At 40.3% G+C, this 25,572-nt stretch overlaps 1 pseudogene; it reads right to left on the bottom strand.

Moving 5' to 3' along the window:
- Positions 1–19,717, bottom strand: part of LOC149222874 (uncharacterized) — a 108,742-nt pseudogene extending 89,025 nt beyond the window's left edge.
- Between the last annotated feature and the right edge of the window lie 5,855 nt (positions 19,718–25,572).

The raw sequence follows: 25,572 nt of genomic DNA, 5'->3' as shown, positions 1-25,572 counted from the left end.
CCAGTTGACAGCCAAATACGAGGGAACAAGGTTGAGAATTTGTAGGAAGGGTGTCTCCTGTACTAAATGGCCCCTTCCTCGAGTTCTCCACCATAAGCTCAGAGTTCAACAACCCACCGAAGATGATCCCCAAGGGCAGTCGAGCAGCTTTTGTGAAGTAGTTGATGACTTGCAGTTTTGAGCAACCAAGCCCCTTGAGTTAAGGAGGGCTGTTGGAGGTCCTCATAGTGCATAAATAGGAAGGCTTCCAGCCTTTGGAGGTTAGTTTTTGAACATTTTTATTTTTCACTTCAGTGCTGCTGTACCTTCCAGCCCATTTTGGAGCTTTTACTGTAAACAATTTTCTGACATGGTTATTTTTTGAGTAATGGAGATAACTTTCATTTTGCATCAGCTCTGAGCCTTTTCTTAGGGGCTGTAGCTCTTGGGGTTGGGCCCAACCCAAGTGCTAGTACCTCCTTTTGTGTACTTTTATATGTTTTTGTTGCATTCCTAGAATAATTTCTGCTACTTAGATTAACATATTGCTTTATTACTTAGGTCATTTTTGATGATTGAAATAGTTTTTCATGTTCAGGTTGATTTGATAGGTTGGTAACAGAAAAGATCTTCAAAAAATGCCATCAAGCAACCCTTGATCTCACCTCTCCCTCCTCGGGACCATGAGCTGAGACCAAGGTGTCCTTGCTGCCACAAAAATGATGTTCTTGCTTCTTCATGCAATTGCTAGTGTTAGATTCTCAGTTGCAAAAGTTGATACCAGTTGTGCTTACATGCGTAGATCTGTTCTTGTTTAGTTTTCATTGCTATCTCACATGATTTTCTACCAATAAAGTTATGTTCATCATGATTACTGGGTTTCTAGGTCAAATTAGGTCAAGATAGCTAGATCTTTGGTTTGCATAGTCTTTGTTTGATTAGTTTCAAGAAATAGTGTGCAGATCACCTGTAATACATCCCTGCCTATCCTTACTTCATCATACAACCTGCTCCAACCCCAACTTCCAGATTCCTTCCCTTCATTTGCCACACTTCTCCAATTTGAACTAATTTCTACATTTTTGTGCAACATTGCTCCCTCCATCCTTGAACAAATCCAACCATCTTCATCACTCTGTAGCCTCATTTACCAGGTCCTAGACCTCTTCATAGCATCATCCAACCTCCATTCTCACTTTCCCACCTGTTTTCCTCCATCAACCCTAAAAAATCCTCTCTCGACTCTTCCTATAGAACATCCTATAGAACCCCTGCAAACTTCCTGTAGAAGATCACGTGAGCAGGTTCTCGAGATCTTATCACTGTGAAACTCTTTGGGAGGGTGATAGGGACCCCTTAGGCCCTCTTCTCACCTTCCCAACCACCTGAAAATGCCTACCCCATCTCCTTTTGTCAATCAAACTCTGCACAGTCAAAAACAGTTAAAGCACATGCATAATAATTTTGCAAAATTACTCAAAAATACAAAAAGATGTTTTTTTTAGATTTTACTTCAGAAGTAGCTTAGACATATGAATTTTACCTTTCCAAGAGTTAATGGCATCCATTTTAGCAGCTTTCATCTCTTTTCCTGTACCAGTAGGGTTAGTCGGTAAAACTACGGTTTGCATTTCCTTTCAGCTTTTAGTTTCTTTCTGCAAATGGATTAGCCTCCTTAGAGTTAGCTTTCATCCATCATAGTTAAAAGCTTCTTTTGAGAGCTCATAGAAGTTGGCTTAAGCTCTTAGCATACTTGTGCTAACTGATCAAGTGATAGCCTGCGGCAAGAGCTAGTACTTGTGCATATAGCACCATCGCTTCCAAGATTGTTACGAACTACCGGGTTGATGAAAGTAAAGAAGGGAGTCCCAGGAGTTGCAGAATTATTGCTACAATACTGGAGCCCACCATCGTTTTGGCACCATTGCCGGGGAAGTGTCAGAGTATTTGTGATTGTTGCTTTTCTTCTATTTTCTACTACAACCTTCTGCTCAGTAGTTTATTTCAGCAAGCGTAGAGTAGTTGTTTCATTTCCATTCTGCAATTTCATTTCTGCAAAAGTAGATTAGACATTTCCTGCTTTCCTAGACTAGAATTTCAATTCTGCAAGCGTAGATTAGCATTTCCATTCTACAATTTCAATTCCGCAAGCGTAAATTAGCATTTCAATTCAACAATTTAAATTCTGCAAGCGTAGCTTAGCATTTCCTTTATGCAATTTCACTTTAGCGGCATAGATTAGTCCTTTCTTGCTTTCATTTCAATTCTGCATTTTCATTTCAACAAGATAGATTTTAGTTAGTTGCAGTTCAATCCATTTCAGTTTTGCAGGTACAAGTAGAAAAAGCAAAAATCAACCAAAAATATTTCATTTTCATGCCTCGTAGGAACAGAGACCATACAAGAAAATTCTTACCCAACACCCCCACCACATCACTAAGTTACCCTTCTCTCTTCTTCAGTGGCGGTGATACAAAAGAACCTATAGGTGAACCTCCAGAGATATATGAAGACCCTATAATAGAAGAAGAGCAAGAAAACGTTCCTCTTGAGACCATGGCTGAACACAGGAACGGTATAGGGAATGAGGAAAGAATAGAAGGTGCCTTTCCCATTTGAGAGACAAATAGGGACACAAAAATGAAAAACATAAGTCCCTCAGCCTTACCTCACTTCTATGGATTGACCACTTAAGACCCTGACACCTTCTTGTTTGATTTTGTTGTCCTTTGTCGAACTTATGACTATGCAGAGGATGAGCAAAAGTTGAAACTCTTTCCTTCGACCCTCAAGGATGCAACACTATGTTAGTTCATGGGGTTACCTGGAAACAGTATCACAACTTAGGCTCAAATGCAATAAGCCTTTAACAACAAATACCGAGACTACTATAGGTCAATGGAAATGAAGGGAGAAATATTTTGAATGACCATGGGAAGTGATGAGTCTCTGGAAGACTATGAAGAAAGGTTCCAACTCAGTTATAAAAGGGCCAGGTGCACACTTGACCTCAAATCTTTGAAGCTGGTTCTGCTTCGAGGAGTCCCTGAAGACCTTCTAGATACCCTCCATTTGCGAGCTGGAGGAGACATCTACCAACTACCTTATGAGGACATAAAAATTGTGTTTAGAAACCATTTTAAGGCAGCCCAGAAAAGAGGTAGGGGGAATCCACTTTCATCTAGTGCAACCTTCTCCAAACATGAGTTTTTAAATCAGATGGAAAACCTTAAAAGTGAGGTGAGACAGACCATTGCCATGCAACTGTATACTTTCTGAATCCAACAGAAGAAAGAGGAAGCTGAGAGGGCTTTGGCCATCTTTTGTCCCAGATGCACAAGGAAGCATCCTAAGAATGAGTGCCCATTGCACTCTCTATAGGTATGTTTCGTTTGTGAGGAAGACCACCCTACAAACCAGTGCCCAACCTTACCCAGACTTAAAGTTGTGTAACAAGGGATTGAAGGAGCCACTGAAACACTCTACTTCCTCAACCAAAAGAGGCCACATGGATCCAGACCTTACCAGCAGGGGATGCAAGGGACATCCCAAACATGTTACAACCCCAACCAATCCACTCACATACCTTCTTGGGGTCCCCCCTCTCATCCTTCTTGGTCCGCACCCCCTCCTTGGTTATATCCACCTCAATACCATACTCAACCTGCAGCTCATTCGTTTCATTCTCATGTTCAGCCACAACCTCAGTGGAATGCACCGCAACAGGGGTGGAGGCCCCAATACAACTCTCCCCCTGCTATTCTGCCTCCACCACCTACTCAACCACAACCATTACCTCCTGCTCCTCTAAGACAACCCCAGATGCCTACTCAACCAAACCCAAACCCCAACAACAGACAGGCCCAACAGGTGTATACTGGAGATACAACATGCCCTACCTATGCTGTGGAGATTCAGGAGATCAACCTATGATCTAGGAAGGTCCTTCCAGATCGTCAACCTCCTCCTCTGGAGGATGAAGAAGAGAATCAGGAAAGTGAACCCAAAGCCATTCCACCATTTCCTGAGAGACTAACTGGAAACACACAACCAAACCTAGAAGAGACTGAACTTCTGGGAGAGCTTAAACAGCTGTGTGTAAGAATACCACTTCTCTAGGCCATCAAAGATGTACCAATTTACAACAAATTGATCAAAGAGAAGTGTTTCAGGCACCCAGGCAAGTGCAAGAGAGATTCCCCAACTATCAATGTCATAGGACAACTATCCTACCTACTGTTGGGACAAGTAATCTGTCCAAAATATTTGGATCGGAGTCCTGTGGTGGATGTACACATCAAGGGCACCATAATCCCCCACACCTTGATTGATCTAGGGGCTACCATTAATGTGATGACTAGGGACACTATGCTCAAACTTAACCTTCAGGGTTCCCTGAGAAAGACCTCGATAGTCCTGCAATTAGCAGACCGCTCCATCATGACTCCCGAAGGGATTGTGGAATATGTCTTGGTCTCTATAGATTCTTGGGAGTACCATGCGAACTTCTTGGTCCTTCAGCCAAAGGAAAAACTCACTGGATACCCCCTCATTTTGGGAAGGCCTTAGTTAGCTACTACGGATGCTTACATCAATTGTCAAGTTGGGAGCATGACCATCAAGAATGGGACTATGTCCAAACAGCTAGTCCTATATCCTCTTTCCAAACCTTTGCTCGAACATGACTTACCTCTCTGGTTGGAGGAGGAAGATGAGAATTAAGTCTACTCTGCACCAGTGTGCATAGTGGAAGCCACCCGGGGAGGTCCTCAAATCGAGGATGACCTTATTGAGAATTTAATCCAAAATCGACCTCCCAATGTGCTGCCATTAGAAGAGTTGGTAGGATACACCCAAGCCAGTGCTTTAGGGGATCTCTGTGTGGCTGATCTGACCTCTTCATGAGTTTAGAATGTGGAATTTGGCCCTGAAATAACCTTGAAGATCAACTCGTCCCTATCTCCCTCTCAGGAGAAGGAGCTATGTAGCTTATTGAACCGCCATCTGGATGCTTTCACTTGGAGCTATAAGGAGATGAAAGGAGTCCACCCTTCAGTCCGTACCCATCACATTTACATTAAAGAGGATTGTAAACCAGTCAGGCAGCCTTAGAGGAGAATGAATTCGGCCCTTAAAGACATTGTCAAAGAAGAACTGCAAAAGTTGTTGGATGCAGGATTCATCTACACCATCTCTGATAGCAAGTGGGTTTCTCCTCTGGTTCTTGTGCCCAAGAAAAATGGGAAGTGGAGAATCTGTGTAGATTATCGAGAACTTAACAAAGCCACCAAGAAGGACCATTTCCCTTTGCCTTTCATAGATCAAGTGTTAGATGGGCTAGCAGGGAAAAAGTTCTTCTCTTTCCTAGATGGGTTCAGCGGGTATAATTAGATCCAAATCAGCCTGGAAGATCAAGATAAGACCACTTTCACTTTTCCATGGGGTACCTTTGCCTACCGGGTCCTTCCCTTTGGGTTGTGCAACGCTCCTTCCACTTTCCAGAGAGCAGTACTGAGCATATTTGCTGAGCTGGTTCATGATTCGGTGGAAATCTATATGGATGACTTTCCTCCTTATGGGTCCAACTTCCAAGAAGCATTGACTAACCTAGGAAAAGTTTTAACCAAGTGTATTGAGATGAACCTGTCCCTCAGTCCTGAAAAATGTGAGTTCCTGATGACTAAAGGGACCGTGCTAGGTCATACAATTTCTCAGCAAGGCTTACAGGTGGATCCCAACAAGATTGCTATCATCCAAAGGGTTCCACCTCCTCAAAAGGTAAAGGATGTTCGAAATTTTTTAGGCTTAGCGGGATATTATAGAAGGTTCGTTAAATATTTCAGTAAGCTAGCCTCTCTATTGTTTAGTCTTTTGGGGATAGATGTTGAGTTTATATGGACTGACAGCTATCAAGAGGCTCTAGATGTGTTGAAGGATAAGCTGGTAACTGCCCCATTCTTGAGAGGTCCAAACTGGGCCCTGCCTTTCCACATTCACACAAATGCCTTGAACAAAGTCATAGGAGCAGCCTTAGGACAAGTTGAAGAGAAGCTACCATACGCCATATACTTTGTCAGAAAAAACATGTCCAAGGCGGAATTAAACTATACTGTAACCGAGAAAGTGCTCCTAGCTGTAGTCCATTCCCTAAACAAGTTCAGACACTACATCACTGGTTATCAAACATTCGTACACACTGATCATGCTGCAATTAGGTATTTGATGAATAAAACTGATGTAAATGCTCGTATCATTAGATGGTTACTTTTATTGCATCAATTTGATTTGACCATTGTTGACAAGCCAAGTAAGGAAAATGTTGTTGCTGATTTTCTATCTAGACTAGATTTTCCTGTAGGAGAAGAACGGGTGGTGGATGATCAACTGTCAGATGAACACCTGTTTGCTATTTCAGTACTCTTGGTTTTTTGATATAGCAAATTACTTGGTTTCAGCACAATTCCCGCCACAGCTATCCTCAAAAGGGAAGAGCAAGATAGTGAGGAAAAGCGCCCCATTCACTTGGATTAGGGGCACCCTGTTCAAACTTGGCCTGGATCAGATTCTGAAGTGTTGTGTCAGGGAGGAGGAAGTTTTTGACATTCTCCTGACCTGTCATGATGCACCCTGTGGAGGCCACTTTGCAGCAAAGAGAACCGCTTTCAAAATTCTACAAGCAGGCTACTATTGGCCCACTCTTCATCAAGATGTCAGAAGATACATCAGCCAATGTGACCGATGTCAAAGGATGGGGAAACTGACTCCAAGAGATGAAATGCCCGTCCAACCTCAGGTGACATTCGAGCCATTTGAGAAGTGGGGCATGGACTTTGTGGGTCATATCAACCCTCCTTCAAGACAAAATTCTTACATCATTGTGTGCACAGACTACCTGACAAAGTGGGAAGAAACGAAGGAAATCAAGGTAGCAACAGAAGAAAAAGTGGTTGAGTTTTTGAGGGAAAATATATTCTATAAATTTGGCTACCCAAGAGAATTAGTCACAGATCAAGGGAGCCAGTTTACCTCTAACCTGATTGAAGACCTGCTTGCTCATCACAAGATTAAGCACATAACTTCCACCCCTTATCATCTGCAAGCAAGTGGGCAGGTGGAAGTCACTAACAGAGCTTTGGAGGAGATTTTGACTAAAGTGGTGAGAATCAATAGAAAAGATTGGGCAGATCACTTGGTTGAGGCCACTTGGGCCTACAACATCACTTGGAAAGCTACAATAGGTTTCACACCTTATGATCTGGTCTACGGGAAGAAGGCTTTGTTATCCATAGAATTTGAATACAACACATTGAGGTTGGCAGCTCAACTAGACCTAGATCTCAGCCATGCACAACAGGAAATATTACTTCAGCTGAATGGACTAGATGAACAAATAATGCAGGCCCTCCTCCACTCAGAGGTAGTCCAAATCCAAAGAAAAATATGGCATGACCGACACCTTAAAGAGAAGCAATTTCAGCTAGGAGATTGGGCACTATTATATGATTCAAGATACAAGGATTTCAAAGGGAAGCTGAGGACAAGATGGTCAGGACCATATACAGTAGAAAAATGCAACGATAATGGTTCAGTTCTTATCAGGACCGTTGATGAAGAAGCCATCGCTATGCTCGTCAACAGGCATCAATTGAAAATCTACAGGAAGCCCCTTTCTAAGCAAGAGTTCATTGAAACATTGGATAAATCAGTGCTGGTAGTGGAGTAGGGCCTTGTCTCTACTCCACCCACATATTGATCATCAAAAAAAAAAAGGAGAAAAAAATAGAAAAAGAATAAAAAGATCCTTGGATGAAAACCTCTTAGAGGTGCTTGGGGTAGACAGTGAGGGTGAAAAACTCCTGAAGACGCCCCTGCTATCTCTCTCTCAAAAAAAAAAAAAAGAGAAAAAAAAGAAAAGAAAAAGAAAAAACAAGAAATAGACCAAATTTTTGTTGAATAATTACAGGTTGCAGGGAAGACATTGCAGGTTAGGAGGGTTGTGCAAAACAAGGACAGAGGTCAGCACTAGGCTGTGAGAATCCCTCACAAACACTTCCTCCATGACCACTCCCCTTTCCTAAGATTTGATCACATTCAGGTCAAGATTTCACCTTCTACAAGAAGTTCTGGACCTTGTATAGGAAGTTCTATGTCTTCTACTGGAAGATCCCGTAGAACCTTCAGACAGGCCAGAATTAATCTTGGGAGGGTCCGAAGGTTGGAATCTACCTGTTAGGCCTACAAACACCCCTGTTTTCATCCATCACCATATGTCACCCTGTTTCATCTCTTTACACCTCCGTTACACCCATCCTGTTATTTGTTCCTGCACAGTAAAAAAAAAAAGAAACCCTGTTTTCCTCATACTGCCAGCAAGAACTTTTAGTTACAAATCAAGTAGTAGTGTCTTGCTCACCATACCTATCAATCTCCATCTGGACTCCTCATCAGTCGAATCCCTCGTCAGCAGTATAGCCCTGCTTGTTTTAGCTTGCATTCCAGGAGGAGAAGCAGCGATAGGACATCTTACAGGAATCCTGTAGTAGCTGATCCCTGGAGAAGCAGCTATAGGACATCTTACAGGAATCCTGTAGCAGCTGATCCCTCTGGAAGACATGCTCTAGAGATAGGGGCAGCCGAAAACGACAAAGGAGAAATGCAAAGGGCTCATCTTGAACGCGCAAATATCATCAGTAGCCGAAGCCAATCAAAACCTGGGCATGTAGGGACAACAAATAAGGAATAGGTTCCAAACCCGTGCATGCAGCATCAATGAATGAAGGAATGGGTTCCAAAATCCATGCATGAAGCAGCAACAAATGAAGGAGTGGTTCCAAGATCTGAAGTCTGCATAATGCGGCCGTGACCACATAGGTAAGTGCCTAAGCTCATTCGTCAATTGCATAAACTATATTTTAAAAGTTGCATGCCTATGAGAATGGTTCAGATTGAGTGGAATCGGTGGCCAGTCAACTGGCCACCTTCGACCAGTTACGTAGCCTTGTGGAATCCGAACGAGCCCAGTTACATTCAAAATTGCCGACAAGATGTGCAGCCAGCACGTGTGGAGTGTCCATTCAGGGAGAAATCGTTGGGACTGGTAGTGGTGGCGGCAGTTAACGACAGAGGGGAGGTGATGGCGGTTAGAAACATGCAGAGAAATTATGGTCGTGACATCGGATCAATGGTTCGGTCCAGTCACCTCATTCCCTCACCATGAATCATGTCGCAGTTAAAAGATGCTCAGCTAAAACTCACACCACCTTCTATTCATTTTGCACTTGCAACGTCCTCGACTGGAGTACACATCCTCCACTTCTAAAAATTGTTAACCAGTCGCCCTCCACTGGTTTTTCTACATGTTTTCAAAAATCTCCTGCATATCGGGCTCGCTTAGAGGCATAGTGACATTCTACAGGAACCGGGGGGGTCTTCTACAGGAAGAGTTCTATAAGAAAGACTGCACAGCTTTTCGGAGCAGGGAAGCCTGGGATTTTTCTTTGTCGAATTTGGAGCTCCAAACGAGGTAGGCTCGAAAAAACTCCTCTATGCATGGTATGTTTTGCAAATGTGGTGAATTGAACGATATTAGGTTGGGAAATCAAAGAAAATTCTGCCTGTGAATTGGGAGTAAAATGTTTGCCTGTGTATTGCACTAGGTTTCCCAGTTGTTTCTGCATCAAGATTCTCCTCCATGTTTCCTTCTTTTTTTTATTCTCCTGTAGGGAAGATAAACGCAGCTGTGGGGGCCAACCTGTGTATGAAAAATTTTGAATTTGCATATCTATATGTGTGCTGAGAAGAAAAATTGATCTATGTACTTTGTCTGTAGAAACAAAATTCTTCCTTTCATAACCAGACAGTCGAGTTCTGGGTAACAACAGTCTTAAAACCAAGGAATTGTTGCTAATTGATATTGGACACCCGAGAAATTCCTTCTTGAGTTTAGGGGGAAACCATAAACAACATCCCCTTTTCTGATCAAAGCATAAAAAGAGCATTCTCACCATGCCAGGGGGATTCATAAGGAAAGAACCCTCGGACCCCAGCAAACTGCACGAGCATCCTGAGGTGGTGGACCTTTTCACCCGAGCCAATTGGATGTCCTTCTTTGACAAAATTCAGGGTCATGACGAGGAGATAACTGAGGAATTTTTAATGTCCCTAAGACCTCAATCAAAGACACATGCCACAGTTAGTTTTAGGGGTTTGACCCTAGAACTTACCCCTGAGCTCATCAGTCGAGTTACTGGTCTACCATTAGGGCTCCCTTGGAGCAAAGAAGAGAGGTCATTGGGCCAAGCTACCAAGAAAACATTCTTTCTGCCCACGGAGCATCCTGTAGAAGACAAAAATGGGGTTAGAAGAACCAGCTTGCCTCCTCTCTGGAGTGAAGTCAGTTTCCAAATCATGAAGTACATTACATGTGAAGGAAGATTTAGCATCATCTATGGTTATCATTTCAGGTTACTGTGTGAACTAAGACATGGAATTGACTCGCCTCCAAACAAGAAACTGAGCATCCCCTATTTTCTTCTTCAGTCACTAATTGAATGTGGAATAAAGTTAAATGAAGGGATCCCAGATCAATTGGCCCATCATAGGCTCATAAAACTATTGGTGGAAGATGCCTTGCACACCTACGCTGTCCCCATATCTTGGGAAATCTTCCGAAACATGTCTAGGGATGACAATATTAGAATTTTGGCTGAAAACATCACCTCATCCAGTAGTAAGCAGGGAGAACACGCTGAAGAAGGTGAGAAAACCAATGGTGAAGGAACACAAGACATTCAAGCACAGTAAGAACAGAAAGAAAAAAGGGAAATGGGCCAGATTGCTGACCCTAAATAGAGGAAGAAACAACAGCACAAACACCAAGGGGGAAGAGATTGCAAAGTAGAGTAGAGAGGGCTGAAAAAGGCCAAATGAAGGCTGTCACAGCCAAAGTAGGCGCACAGAAACAAAAGGGAAAGACACATCCTGAAATAGCAGCAACACAGATAGAAATAGTTGACACAAGGATTTCTAAAGGAAGCAGAGAAAAAGAACAGCAAGAGTATAAATCACTTGAGATATTGGCCAGGGAGGCAGTAGCTGTGCTTGCTGCCTTAAGCACACCTCCAAAACAAAAAGGTAAGAGAAAGAGGCAAACCTCCATGTACTTTAAGGCAAGGAGGAGCACACGGATAAAAGTGGGCAGACCCCAGCCATAGTCAAAAGAGCCAATTGTCATTTAGGATACAACAGCTAAACCAAAATAAGAGTCTCCTTCAAAGATGTCTATCACCTATGAACGAGGAAGCCTAAAAACCTCCACCTGGAGAGAGAGAATTAAGATGATGGACTCAAAGACAGCTCTATAGGAAGCCGAGATGTCTCTACAGGAAACTCTGGCTAAGTTAAAAGAGACAGAGAAATTGGAGGAAAATACAACCAAATCATCACAGGGAGAGGGAGAGACCGAGAAGAAACTAGAACCAAGCCCTCAGCCTAGCTTGGGCTCATACTACAACCTGTTAGAGGGTGGGAAAATCATCCCACAGAAATTTGTTGTGCCACTCTTCCTTGCATTGGAACAGGAGAGGATCAGAACACACACATGGATGAAAATTTCAAAATCTAAGGGAATTGAGGACTAGGCCACATGGAGGAGAAGTTAAAAGAGTTAAGTGGAGAACTAGCCATGGTTAGACATGTAGAAATCTGCAAAAGAGCCCAGCGACAGGAAGAGAATGAGCTGCTGAAACATCAGCTACAACTACAGGGAAGTCATAGGGAATATAGGCCCTCCATTTTGGGAGAACAGCAGTAGCGAGAAGAGCCTCCAGCAGACAAGGAAACATCTGATGAACAACAGAAAAAGGACAAGTTGCAGGTTGAGATTAAGGTGCTAACAAAACTGGTATAGGAAAAGGAGTCATAAGCAACAGAGGAACTACAATTTCTAAAGCAACAGGTGCAAGAGAAAGAAACCCAATTGGCCTGCATGGCCAGCTGGGCAGTAGAAGCCTTCCAATTTAGGCAACCTGCCAAGTCATATGCCTTACATCTTAAAGATCAATGGTTTTAGTTTCAGATTAACACCTTGGCCCAAAGGGGCACCATTCCATTTCAGAATTACCATCAATTCATGGCTTTGTGTGATAGTATCTCAATAGAAGATAAGGCCAAGTTATCAAAATTCTTTTTACACAACTTGGCCCTTCCAAACATGAATCTGTGAGATCCCAATGCTTCATTGGGGGATGTGCAACTCATGGCCATGGCCTCTTGGTTAAACCATGAGGAAAAGAGGGTGGCAGAAATTTGGAATGTTATGGACAGGGAGCTACGGGAGTGACTCATGATCAGAGCGGAACCAGAAGATCCCTTAGCTTTAGTGTATTCCCATCAACAACTTGCCAAAAACCCCCAGGTTCACCCAGATTACATTGAAAGACAAGCTCAGGCCATTGCTCACTTTGAGGACATGGAAAGACTGTTGGGGGATAACTGCATTCATGCTTGCACAAGGAGATGGAACACACTGTCCCACAGTCTGAAAATTAGAGAATACCACTCCCCAACAAGGATGAGGGAGGCCTTGGCAAGAGTACCACTCTATAAACAGTCAATGCAAAATCTGCAGGCCAACTGGATCGGCCTAAAGTTTAGTCCTCCATTGCTTTTAGGACTGCTGGAAGGGGTCAAAGAAGAAGAAGAGCACATGCAATGGGAGGAAGTAGAGAGAAAAGTAGGGTTTCATGACCGAGAAGAGGACATCACCTCAGAAGCTTGGGATGTTAGAGAGGTAGTCAAGGCAATCAAAGATGACGAGCTGGATTAGTTGCTCAGAGGATGAGTAACCCATTTAGTAGGGGAGTGATGATGAGCCCCAAAAATGGGTAACTTATTGGGCTCATTTTGCCTATTTTTCTCCATTAATCCACCATTCTTCATAGTTTATGCATGCTTTTGAATATATTTATGTTAATTGAATGAATGAGAATAGTCACTTGACCATGAAGTCTAATACGTGCTTATTGCATATTTTTGGACTTCTTTTGGACCAAGGTGAAGCATTTATGAGCCAATTGACAGCCAAATATGAGGTAACAAGGCTGAGGATTTGTAGGAAGGGTGTCTCCTGCACTAAATGGCCCCTTCCTTGAGTTCTCCACCATTAGCTCGGAGTTCAGCAGCCCACCGAAGATGATCCCCAAGAGTAGCCGAGCAGCTTTTGTGCAATAGTTGATGACTTGCAGTTTTGAGTAGCCAAGCCCCTTGAGTTAAGGAGGGTTGTTGGAGGTCCTTGTAGTGCATAAATAGGAAGGCTTCCAGCCTTCATAGGTTAGCTTTTGAACATTTGTATTTTTCACTTCAGTGCTGCTATGCCTTCCAGCCCATTTTGGAGCTTTTGCTGTAAACAATTTTGTGACATGGTTATTTTTTGAGTAATGGAGATCAGTTTCATTTTGCATCATCTCTGAGCTTTTTCTTAGGAGGTTGTAGCTCTTGGGGTTGGGCCCAACCCAAGTGCCAGTACCTCCTTTTGTGTATTTTTATATGTTTTCGCTGCATTCCTAGAATAATTTCTGCTACTTAGATTAACCTATTGATTTGTTACTTAGGTCATTTTTGATGATTGAAATAGCTTTTCATGTTTAGGTTGATTTGATAGGTTGGTAACAGAAAAGATCTTTGAAAAAGGCCATCAAGCAACCCTTGATCTCACCTCTCCCTCCTCAGGACCATGAGCTGAGACCAAGGTGTCGTTGCTGCCACAAAAACATTGTTCTTGCTTCTTCATGAAATTGCTAGTGTTAGATTCTCAGTTGCAAAAGTTGATACCAGTTGTGCTTACATGTGTGGATCTGTTCTTGTTTAGTTTTCATAGCTATCTCACATGATTTTCTACCAATAAAGTTTTGTTCATCATGATTGATGGGTTTTTACGTCAAATTAGGTCAAGATAGCTAGATCTTTGGTTTGCATAGTCTTTGTTTGATTAGTTTCGAGAAATAGTGTGCAGATCACCTGTAATACATCCCTGCCTATCCTTCCTTCATCATACAACCTGCTCCAACCCGAACTTCCAGATTCCTTCACTTCATTTTCCACACTTCTCCAATTTGACCTAATTTCTACATTTTTGTGCAACATTGCTCCTTCCATACTTGAACAAATCCAACCATTTTAATCACTTTGTAGCCTCATTTACTAGGTCCTAGACCTCTTCATAGCCTCATCGAACCTCCATTCCCACTTTCCCACCTATTTTCCTCCACCTAACCTCAAAAATCCTCTCTCGGCTCTTCCTATAGAACATCCTATAGAACCCCTGCAGACTTCCTGTAGAAGATCACATGGGCAATTTCTCGAGATTTGATCATTGTGAAACTCTTTGGAAGGGTGCTAGGGACCCGTTAGGCCCTCGTCTCACATTCCCAACCACCTGCAATGGCCTACCCCATCTCCTTTCGTCAATCAAACTCTGCACAGTAAAAAACAGTTAAAGCACATGCATAATAATTCTGCAAAATTACTCAAAAATTCTGCATCCATTTCAGCAGCTTTCATCTCTTTTCCTACACCAATAGGGTTAGTTGATAAAACTAGGGTTTGCTAGGGTTTGCATTTCCTTTCAACTTTTAGTTTCTTTCTGCAAATAGATTAGCCTCCTTAGAGTTAGCTTTCAATCATAATAGTTAAAAGCTTCTTCTGAGAGCTCATAGAAGTTGGCTTAAGCTCCTAGCAGACTTGTGCCAGCTGATCAAGTGACAGCCTGCGGGAAGAGCTAGTACTTGTGCACATAGCACCGTCGCTTCCAAGTTTGTTACGAACTACCAGGTTGATAAAAGTAAAGAAGGGAGTCCCAAGAGTTGCAGCATTATTGCTGCAATACTGGAGCCCACCAATTCTCCCAAGTTAAAATTTTCCTTTGAGGAACTAGCCAAATGAATAACTTTATTTTAATCTAGTGGGGGCTCTGCCAAAGATTCTTCCATACTTGATCAGGGTTTTGGTAGTTAAACCTTGTTACTAACTGTTTAGCTTCTTTGAGGTTGAAGTTTCCTTTGGTGTTCCTTCCCCATCTTAGTTGGTCAGGCAAGGAGGATACGAAAATCCTCCTATGCTCTAGATCCTAAGCAAGAGAGTCTACCTGGGCCTTCAGAGGGCTCTCTTCACTGTGGCCTAGATCCTTCCAAATTCTCCATTTCCCATTGTTCCTTATTTGGTCCCAAAAGTCATTTACCATGAGTAGACCTTTGTTATCGGTGTCATTTATGAGAGCTGCTAATTCATCCTTATACACGTTGGGTTCCTGTTGCCAGTTATCCTCCCAAAACTGAGCCAGGTTCCCGGCTTGGATCTCCCAGAAACTTTGTTGTTGAAAAATACCTTTATTTTCCTAGGCAAGGTTCCAAATGTGGGAGCCCTTAATATGCCCTGACATTCGAATGTGATCCTTCTCCTACCAACTCTTAGCATATTTTTGTTTCCAAAGCTTGGCCCAGGGGGTTATCAATTCCTTGATCCACCTCCACCAAATTTTAACTCTCGAAACTCTGCTGAGGGTTTCCGAGTCATGAAGCCCCAAACCACCATGGCTTTTGGGTTTTCACATCTTGTCCTAGACCACTAGAGCCCATTTCTTTTTCTCTTCTCCTCCGTCCCATAGAAAATCCCTTTATATGCTCCTAATCTATTGCTGAACTCCTTTAAGAGCGAGAAGAGTTGAGAACATGAAAATGGGAATTGCTTGCAAGACAGCCTGTCTGAGCACCAAGTGCCCTGCCAAATTTAAAGACCTGCATGTCCATTTTCTGATCTTGTTCTAAAGTTTATTTATTATTGGCTCCCATACTCCCTTGCTTAGAGGTTTATCTATAAGAGGTATGCCCAGATACTTGGAAGGCAACCGGTCCCTTAGATACCCAAGAATCCCAGTGATGTTTCTCTGAATAGCAATGTTAGTGTTAAAGAAAAAAACTTTTGATTTGTTAAGGCTTACCTATATGCCAGCTGCCATAGAAAAGTCATTTAAGATTTGTTTGATTGCTCTGGCTTCCCTGACTGTGGGTATGCCCTGCATCATTGTGTCATCTACAAATTGTTGATGAGTATTTTTCGCTCCATCCAAGGTGAGTTTGATACCCTATATTCTTCCTTCAGCATTTTCCATTTTAATCGCTCTTCCTAGTCCTTCCATCATGAGAACAAAGAGGAAGGGTGAGATTGGATCCCCTTGTCTGGGACGTCTGGAGGGTGTGAAGGTTCTTGAAGGAGCGCCATTAAGCAGGATGGAAAAACTGGTTCTAGTAACTAGTGCCATAACCCATCTTATCTAGTTTTGTTTGAAGCCATAGGCTCTTAGAACTACCCTTATATAAGCCCAACTTAGCTTGCCGTAAGCTTTTACTAGGTCCAGCCGCATGATCATACAAACTTGTTTGTTGCTTTTGAGAGAGTGTACCACCTCGTGAGCTTGGATGATGTTATTGAGGATTTGTCTTCCTTCCACATAGCCTGTTTTCTCCTCTTAGATGAGAGATAGAAAGAGGGGCTTGAGCCTATTGGCGATCACCTTGGAAATAATTTTGTACACCACATTACATAAAACTATGGGTCTGAAGCCATCTAGAGTCATTCCTTTTTCCTGTTTTGGGATTAAAGCTATGAAGGAAGCATTAAGAGCCTTCAGAACCTTTTTGGATCTTCTTGAGTCTTCCACCACCTCAAGGATATCTTGTTTGATTGTTTTCAAACAGGATTTGAAGAAGTCTACATTGAACCCATTCGGGCCTGGAGCTTTTCCATTTTGCATTTCATTAATCACTTCACTGACTTCCTCTTTCGACACTAGCCTGTTAAGATTGTGTTTGTCCTCTCTAGTAACCAGCTGAGGGATGTACTGAGTGAGATTATTGATGAACCTGGATCTATCCACCAGAGGATCTTATGCTATACAAAGGAAGTGTTGAATAAGGACAGATTCCATATCTTTGTGAGAGACGATTTCTATCCCTTGAGAATATTTGAGCTTTGTGATTTTGTTGTGTTCCCTATGATCCATGATGGATTTATGAAAGAAATTCATGTTTCTTTCTCCCTCTCTAATCCATTGCACCCTCGATTTCTGTCTCCAGAAAATTTCCTCTTGCGTGCACCGATCTTCCCATTCTTCCTGTAGAGTGTCAACTAGCTTTTTTCGCTCCTCAGTAAAACCATCTGTGATGCTGATCTGATTGATCTCCTAGAGTTTCTACTCAACTTCTCTTTTAGCTTTGAATATGTTGCCAAATTCCTTTTTGTTCCAATATTTAAGCCTAGATTTGATATGTTTAAGTTTCTATTGGAGCAGGAACATTCTAGTGCCTTGAATGTTCATATCCTCTCTCCACCATTTGTCAATATTTCTGGTGAATTCAAGGTGAGATATCCAGGAATTTTCAAACCTAAAGGGTCTGTTTCTTGGTGTACCCATAAAAGTGGCTTCCAGTTGTACTGGCCAATGGTCCGAACCTCCAAAGGGAAGAATAGAAGCTGACATTGCAGGGCCTGAAAGAAAGAGGTCCTTTGAAATAATAAATCTATCGAGTTTAGAGGCGACTTGTGAAGCCCCTCTCCTCTTGTTGTTCTAGGTGAAAGTCCCATTTATTGTTTCAGTGTCCACTAACTCCATGTTCCCTATGAAGTTCTAGAAGGCCATGGAGTCTCCGCCTAGTTGTCTGATTCCGCCTTTTTTCTCTATAAGTGATCTTATCATATTGAAATCTCCTACAACAATCCAAGGCGTATTAGGGTGTCTTGCTCTTAGTTCCTCAAGGGAGGTGAGAAGCTTGAGTTTATCTTCTTGCTTTTGAGGTCCATATACACTTGTGATCATGTATATCTTCTGATCACCTAAAGGTTGACATACCAAAGAAAGATAGTTCGTGGATGCTTTAGCATCTAGGATTCCAAATTTCTGGGGATCCTAGAGCATAAGAATCCCCCCCCCCCCCGGCCGAGTTATTTTCTTTAACCTCTAGATACTCATACTTGATTAGCCATTTATTATGAATTTCTCTAATCTTCTCCATCGAACATTTTGTCTCCTGAATAAAAACCATATCTAGTTTTTCTTCTTTTATTCTATTACTGAGATTTCTTTGTTTCCTTCTATTTCCTATGCCTCTAATATTCTAGGTTGTGAGCTTCATTAAGAAAGGTTTGTAAAGGAATAACTGGTGAGATCTTTCATCTTACTTGAGTTGATCAAGAGTTTCCCACATTTTTTTAGCAACTCATTCTGTCTTTTTCTTCCACTTTTCCTGCCTGAGTTATTTGGAGATTGTGCCTGTGTCTCCTCCATCATTTTGACCACTCTATCCTATTGGATTTCATGATTTATTCTGACTCTAGAGATCTTTGGTTGTAATCTCCATAGGAAGAGCTGTTGAACCCTATCATATTCCTCTTTTGGCAGGGAGTCCACTCCTTTGGTCGTCCCTTGTTCCAGAAATTTCTCTAGATCTAGATTTTCCCTTTCTAGAATCTCCTGCAGTTCATGGTCCTCCATTCCTACCTCACTTGGAGTCATCTCATGGTACCTACTTATCTCCATAACACTTGGCAGATCATCCTTTTGCTGACTATTTTCTATGATATCCTCCATGTTAGCATCCCTTTCCTTCTCAGTGATAATGTTCTCCGTTTCCTGGTTTGTTTCTTTATTTTCATCTTCTTCTTCTAGGATCTTAAAGCTATTGTGGCTTAGTTGTCTTTCCTCATTGATCTTTTTTTGTGGCCACTTCCTGCCTTTCCCTTTTCCCCCAACCTTGGTGAAACCCTTGGGATTTTTATCCGCAGTGGTTTTCACATTTCTCTCCATATTGTTTGTTGCGTAGTCTTTATATAAATGACCATGTTCATGGCATTTGCAGCACCTAAATAGCATGTGCTCATAGTCCACTACCTGCACCCATTCTTCATCATATACTTCTAAAATTATTGCGTCCGGATGTGCTCCAGATAAGTCAATTTCCACACATATCCGAGCGAAGGAGGTGTATTTTCCTTTCAGAGTCGCATCTGAGATCTTTAGAAAATGCCCCAATTTGTTACCTATTGTTTTCAGAGATTCTGGTAGCCAATAATCCAAAGGAAGGAAGTATTGTCTAATCCATACCGATATTGATGTGAATGTTTCTCATTCTGGGACAAAGTTCATCATCCCTGGCCGCATGTAGAGGCATGTAGCAGCGTAGAAATATGGTGCTCCTTCGAACACTATATCTTTATCCTTTAGGCTTGTGAACACTACTATGGAGAAGCCCTTAGATCCCAGATGAAGGTTTATTTCTCCCTTTGGTTTCTAGTGGCTCCTTATCCATACGTGCATCACCCTCTTCATCGGTCATATTCCCATGAATTTGGATATAACCGCATATTCCACCATATGATCCTTATGCGCTTGTAGCACTAGGTTGGTTAAGATGACCTGGGGAATGATATTCAACTTGGGTTTACATACCCCAGTTGTCCTTATAGAAGTAGTTTTTTTACTGCTACCCCCTTTCTCCTTCTCCTTACTAGCTACCTGTTGATCCCCTTCCTGTTCATGAGGTCCTTTTCTTCCCAATATTTTCGTGTTTCTTGCCTCTGTTGTCTTCTCCAGAGGTTTCTTGAAAAGCTTATTTCCATCGTTCTTGCTTCTATCCGTAACTACTTGACTATAGGAGGGAGCAGCACTCCCCCTTGCACCTCCCGCCATGGTACCCAATGTCAAACCTTAATGCCAACCCTAGATCAAGTTGCAGAGCCTCCACCGTTTTTCTGCAATTAATCCAATGTTCTGTTTTATTAATTCTTTACATATTTTAAAATTTATTAAAAACTTTCACTGAATTGTAAAGTCATATTTGTTTTAGAACTAGCACAACCACATTAAAAATATTAATGTGTTTGATATAGCCTAAGGCTTCAATTATTAACAAAGAAAACTATTTAACAAAAATATTATTAACTTTTATTTTACTTAACCCTTAAGAATCAAAGGTCATGATAAAAAATAAAAGGGTTGAAGAGTTTCTATCGTTTACAACCAAGATATAAGACAATTTTTCTAAAATTAGGTATGCTTTGAAAATCCCTAGGAAATTGGTGAGTGGGGAGCCACTTGACATCAATATAATGTTTTTAATTTATTAGAAGTCAATGCAACATAAATGTATAAGACAATTTTTCTAAAATTAGTTATGCTTTGAAAATCCCTAGGAAATTGGTGAGTGGGGAACCACGTGACATGAATATAATTTTTTTAATTTATTAGAAGTCAATGCAAGAGAACAAACTCTCTAACGCACTACAAATGTTGATAAGCATTCAGACTAAGCATATGTTGAGCATAATCCCTTGAGAATTAATCTAAATGGTCGAATAAAAAATAAAAAAATCAACCAATCCTTATCTATCTTAAATTGAAATACAAAATTTTTAAGTAATTAATATTTAATATTGTGCTTACCTATTTTTATACTTAAAAAAATTCACCTAATTGTAGAGTCATATTTGTTTTAGAATTAGGGTTATCGATCGTGTTGCTTTTCTTTATTTTATTGTTGGTGTGGCACGCTTGAGTAGACTTGACATGCTAGAACATATTAAATTGCAATAATAAACCTGGTTTGATGATATAACATCGGTAATTGCATACTAATTAAGTCTCGGTAAGGATTACAGCTATCACGAATATTAATATTACAACCTGTCACTCTTTTTCGCCACCTATACCAATATAAAGTAACTGGATTCAGGAGCACGAAGGAGCCATTTTCGGAAGGAGCCATTGATATTGATATTCAATGTCTTTTTAGGGGATGCATTTAGACAGATATGACAATAGAGGCTTCTTTACCATGAAGTTAGTGAAGGGTCAACAAATCTTTGAGGACAACTGACGTTTAGATGGTTTGTTATTAGTAATTTTGAGATATAAAATATATATATCATCATCAAATACATAAATATAATTTTTATTTTTTAATTATATTTTTGTTATTTTATTGAAAACTAATATATATTTAATAGTAAAATAGTTAATATTTTATATGTAAAAATATATATAATTCCATCTGAAGTATTTTATATTTTATATTTTAAATAAGTTAATATATATTTTAATATATAAATAAATATTTCGTTCATAATTAATTAAGTTGAATTTAGGTTTGCCTCATTTTTAATATTAAATGAAAAAGCAAAGCATTAAATACATTAGTGTAAGGTATGTTTTGTTTTCTCTTGTTTTTTATTTATTTTTTCTATGGTTTTAATTTCTAAGTTGATAGTTTTTTCTTACTAACTATTATTTCTACTTATTTTAATAAATTATAGCAATTTTAATTTAAATATTAATCTCTTAAATAATATATGTTAAATATCATAATAATATTTTAGCATTATAATTTTATATAATTAAAATTGTTTAGTCATATTGAACCATTTTTGGTCAATTTTAATCGTTTATCTAGCTAAACTTATATAGTCGTTTTTCAATATAGCCGTTTTTTAGCCAAACCTAGCCGTTGGATGATCTGCTATACCTATTAATACATAGCCTTGATCTGGTTCTTCAACTTGTCCTGATGATGAGCCACACTCGTTGGTTTGAAATGCGTCGACAAATGTTCTATCATGTGATTTCTGACGAAGAATTTCTCATAACATGAATTGATAGGATCAAAAGGTCAACTAACTATTATAAAGAATCAACTACTTTATTAATAACATTAATAGATAAAAGAAATTATTAAGGATGATGTTGGGTAAACCATTGAATCACTTTAATCAAAGACAACATAAACTACTCCATTAACATAATTTATAAAATCTACCTTGACACCCATACAACTAACCCTAGAGCCCCTCCTACCACTTAGGATATTTAGTTACTTACATTTTACTAAGAAGATGATGAGCAAAACAATTGACCATTCCAGTGGCTCCTATTAGGAAAATGAATTAACTCTTCCATTAACTCAAACACTTATATATACAAGAAGAAGTGGCTATTTGATTCACATTCTCTGAGGTACTCTTGTTTTTTTGAATATTATTAATTTAGTCTACTTTTATATTATATACAATAATAACCCAAAGGAGTTTGGTCTAACATTCCCCACCTTAAGCCAAAGGGGCATTCATGAGTCCAAGTATCAATCTAAACTTTTCAATTTTTTCTCTTCTAAGTGCTTTTTGTGAAGATGTTTACAAAGCACTAATTTGTGAAGCAATGTCTCAACTCAATAGTCTTGGCCTCTACATGATATCGAATCACATGGTACTTTGTGTTTATATGCTTGTTTTAATCATAGAATTTGGGATTCTTGACCAACTTGATTGTAGAAATGTTATCAACTAAAAGAGGAGCATAATGCACTTGTTTCTTCTGCAAGTATTCAAGTATTTTCCTAAGCCACACAATCCCTTTTTTTTCTTCTGCAACTACCACATATTCTGCTTCTGTTGTGGAATTTGTTGGAATTTACTATTTGTGTGACCTTAAGGAGACAACAACAAATCCAAGACTCACGAGATAGCTCGAATTCAAAACTCTATGTTCTTTATGCTCGTCAAAGTTTGAATCAAAATATCCAACTAGATGAAGTCATCCACATTAGAATAATTGAGCCCAAAATATTCAATTCCCTTCAAGTATTTTAACACTCTTTTTGCAACAAACCAATGTCCTTTACAAGGTCTTTGCATGATGCGGGAGCATCTAGTCCAAAAGGAAATTATTGTAAATAATAGACATAGGGTCATGCATTAGTTTCCTAAATTCCAAGTTAAGTAGATATTCTCAAAATAAATAAAACTAGGAGAGCTTTTAGGCATAAAGGAGTGGATGTGGATCATTAATGGATAAGATAGCTTTTCTATTTTAGAATAGGAAAAAGATGGAAAAAGACAAAAAGATTGCCTTTCCATGTGTATGCATTGCATGTAGAGTTAGAGCTTTTAGTTGAGTGATTTTTATCATGCTAAGTTTAATAAATTAGGGAGCCTCAAGACATTGAAGGCAGAGAAGAGTGTGAGGGCCATAGATTGTATATCTGGCCATGAATGTAAAGCTCTTATGAATATTTGTTCTATTTTAATATAAGTATGATTTGCATGAATTGATATGCGCCCTTGTGTGTGTTTCAAGTTATGGGTTGATTGCTTACTTTACAGCGGCGCACATGTATTCTGGCAATTCCTCATGGCTGTTAATTTCATTAATTTACTGTAGTATATTTGGGACAGTGTTCAGATGTTTAATTCTTTATATGGCGGATATCGTGTTTCTTCCACACGTAATTACTGGGTGTGTTAACTGAATTGACTTCGACCTATTTAAAGATTATTTTACTTTGAGTGCGCCGGCATATGGATTCTGCGATATTGGCGAAGAATCCGTCACTGTTGCCTGATGAAGATTGGTGTTTCTTAGTTTCAATTCGTTGATTATACAAAGCATTTGAATGGTGGCTCAGTTTTACGTGCTCTGTTTTATTTGGCGCACATATATACATGCCGCAAGAAACTGTTGACACGCTGGTATACCAAGTCATTTACATCATGTTATTACCATGAGTTGGTTATCCATTTGGTGAATGATAAGTTGGGAGCGTACCAAAGACCGAGGCTATTTAAGAGATAAGTGTTTTAAGGACGACTCAGAGGCGCGGATTCCCTTCGGCGATTGTGAGTGTTTGTTCCTCAAACAATGTGATTTATGACTGTTTAACGATGCATATCGAAGGTGGGAAGCTGTCCATTGAATCGACTACAGCAAAGAGTTATCAAAGGTCACAAGTCCACTGTTGGAACGTTCGCCGAGTTGTATAGCATTAGGCGAAACTGTATTAAAAACGAAGATATATGTATTCATCAGCCATTATATCCGAGCCCTTGCTATGGTAAATCTAACTTATGACTGCGCGATGATAAAGAAGATGACGTGGGCATGTGTAAGGTAATCGATATATATATCTCTTATGTTGACCGCCAATTAAGAATTCCATGAAAAGCTCCGTGTATAAATTCAAGGATGGTTTTACAATGATAGAAACAGGCTGGAGGAGCAGAGACCTATTCCTGGTGTAGTCATACTTATATGGCAGCGGCGATGGTAAAATTTCATTTATAAGTTGTGTTATTTGTAAATGAACTCTGGTTCATTAGAAGGTGATGCACACTCTTGATGAATCCAGCTATATGTATGTTGATATTATTTGTGGGAATGTCTGAAGAATTCAGTTGTGAATTGGATTAAATTCCATGCATGGGTTTTTGTAATTCATGAAGATTACACTATAATGGAAAACGCTCTTATGTGTTTGATGATGGGAGAAAGGTCCTGGTAGAAGTGGCCTGGGAGAGGCTTGGGCTTCATCAGGTGGTATCAGAGCTAGAATGTTCAACTGAAGATATTTGTTTTTTTTTAGAATTGAATGTGTGTTGAATGGTTTTTAAATCTGATATGCAAACTCCACAAGTGAACAGGATTGCAGAAGAGGAAGGAAGACAAGATCATGCAAGATCTTGAGAGGTAAAATTATTTTCTGATTTGAAATTTATGAATTGAAGTTTATGGTTGCAGAGTGAAGTGGCAGTGAACCTGAAGAATCCAATAAGGAACTGGATAAAGAGGACAACTGAAGTGTTCTCAGGAGAGAGAAGGAGATTGCAAAAGCCTAGAGGGAGCAAAGGTGTTGCTCAGGAGAAGGTTCTAGACAAAGGACCGTGCTTACCAAAAGACTAAGTGAGGGGAGCTTAGTGAGGTAAGATTGCAGCTAGGAGGGTAGCTGTTGCAGAGGCTTGTTGCAAAGAAGATTCAACAGGGGTTGAATAAAGTTGCAGAGGAGAGAAGCCTGAAAGAGCAGTAGAGGATGCTCGAAAGGTTCTAGCAGAGGACCAATGATTACCAAAAGACCAGATCCAGAGGGAAGGATTGGTGAGGTAAATGGCAGCAAGAGATTTTACTGTGGCAGAGGCTTCATGCAACGCATAGGTGAGGAACTCATGGCGAAGGATAAGATGACTACTAATAGTCATAGAAGAGGTTCAGGGAAAAGCCACAGTAGAGGACATAAGAAAGAGGATGTCAAGGTAAACGGCAAGACGATAAGTCCAAAGGAAGTTGAAGTGGAAGAATACATCTGTGAACCAGAACAAGGAGAATTTCTGGGAGATAGCGAAGATGAAGGCCTGAAGACTGAAACTTCAAGTAAGACCAAAGGGTCATATGGTTTTAAATTTGACAATTTGTGGATGTTTGCAGGTGAAAGACAAAGAAATGAGATGACTGTAGGAATTCGAGAAAGAGAAATTGAAGTAATGAAGTTACAATTGCAGGTACTGGAAGAATGGCTGCAAGAGCAGAAAGATCAAAATGGAAAATGGATCTTTCCACTGAGGGGAAAGAGAGTGATTTGGCGACAGTTGTAGAGAAGGTTGAAGCAAATTATGATTGCCTTGTTGAAAAAGGGACTTAGAGTTCTTGCGCCAGAGTTGAAGTTTGAAATTCTCGCATGCAGATATATTAAAAGGAAAATGTTGAAGGAAGTAGTCAAGACTGAA

The sequence above is a fragment of the Pinus tabuliformis genome, chromosome Q (assembly GCF_031772625.1).
Source record: "Pinus tabuliformis cultivar Carrire ecotype Pingquan chromosome Q, CPIR1, whole genome shotgun sequence".
NCBI classification, from domain to species: Eukaryota; Viridiplantae; Streptophyta; class Pinopsida; order Pinales; family Pinaceae; genus Pinus; species Pinus tabuliformis.
This window is presented reverse-complemented; position numbering and strand designations above follow the sequence as displayed.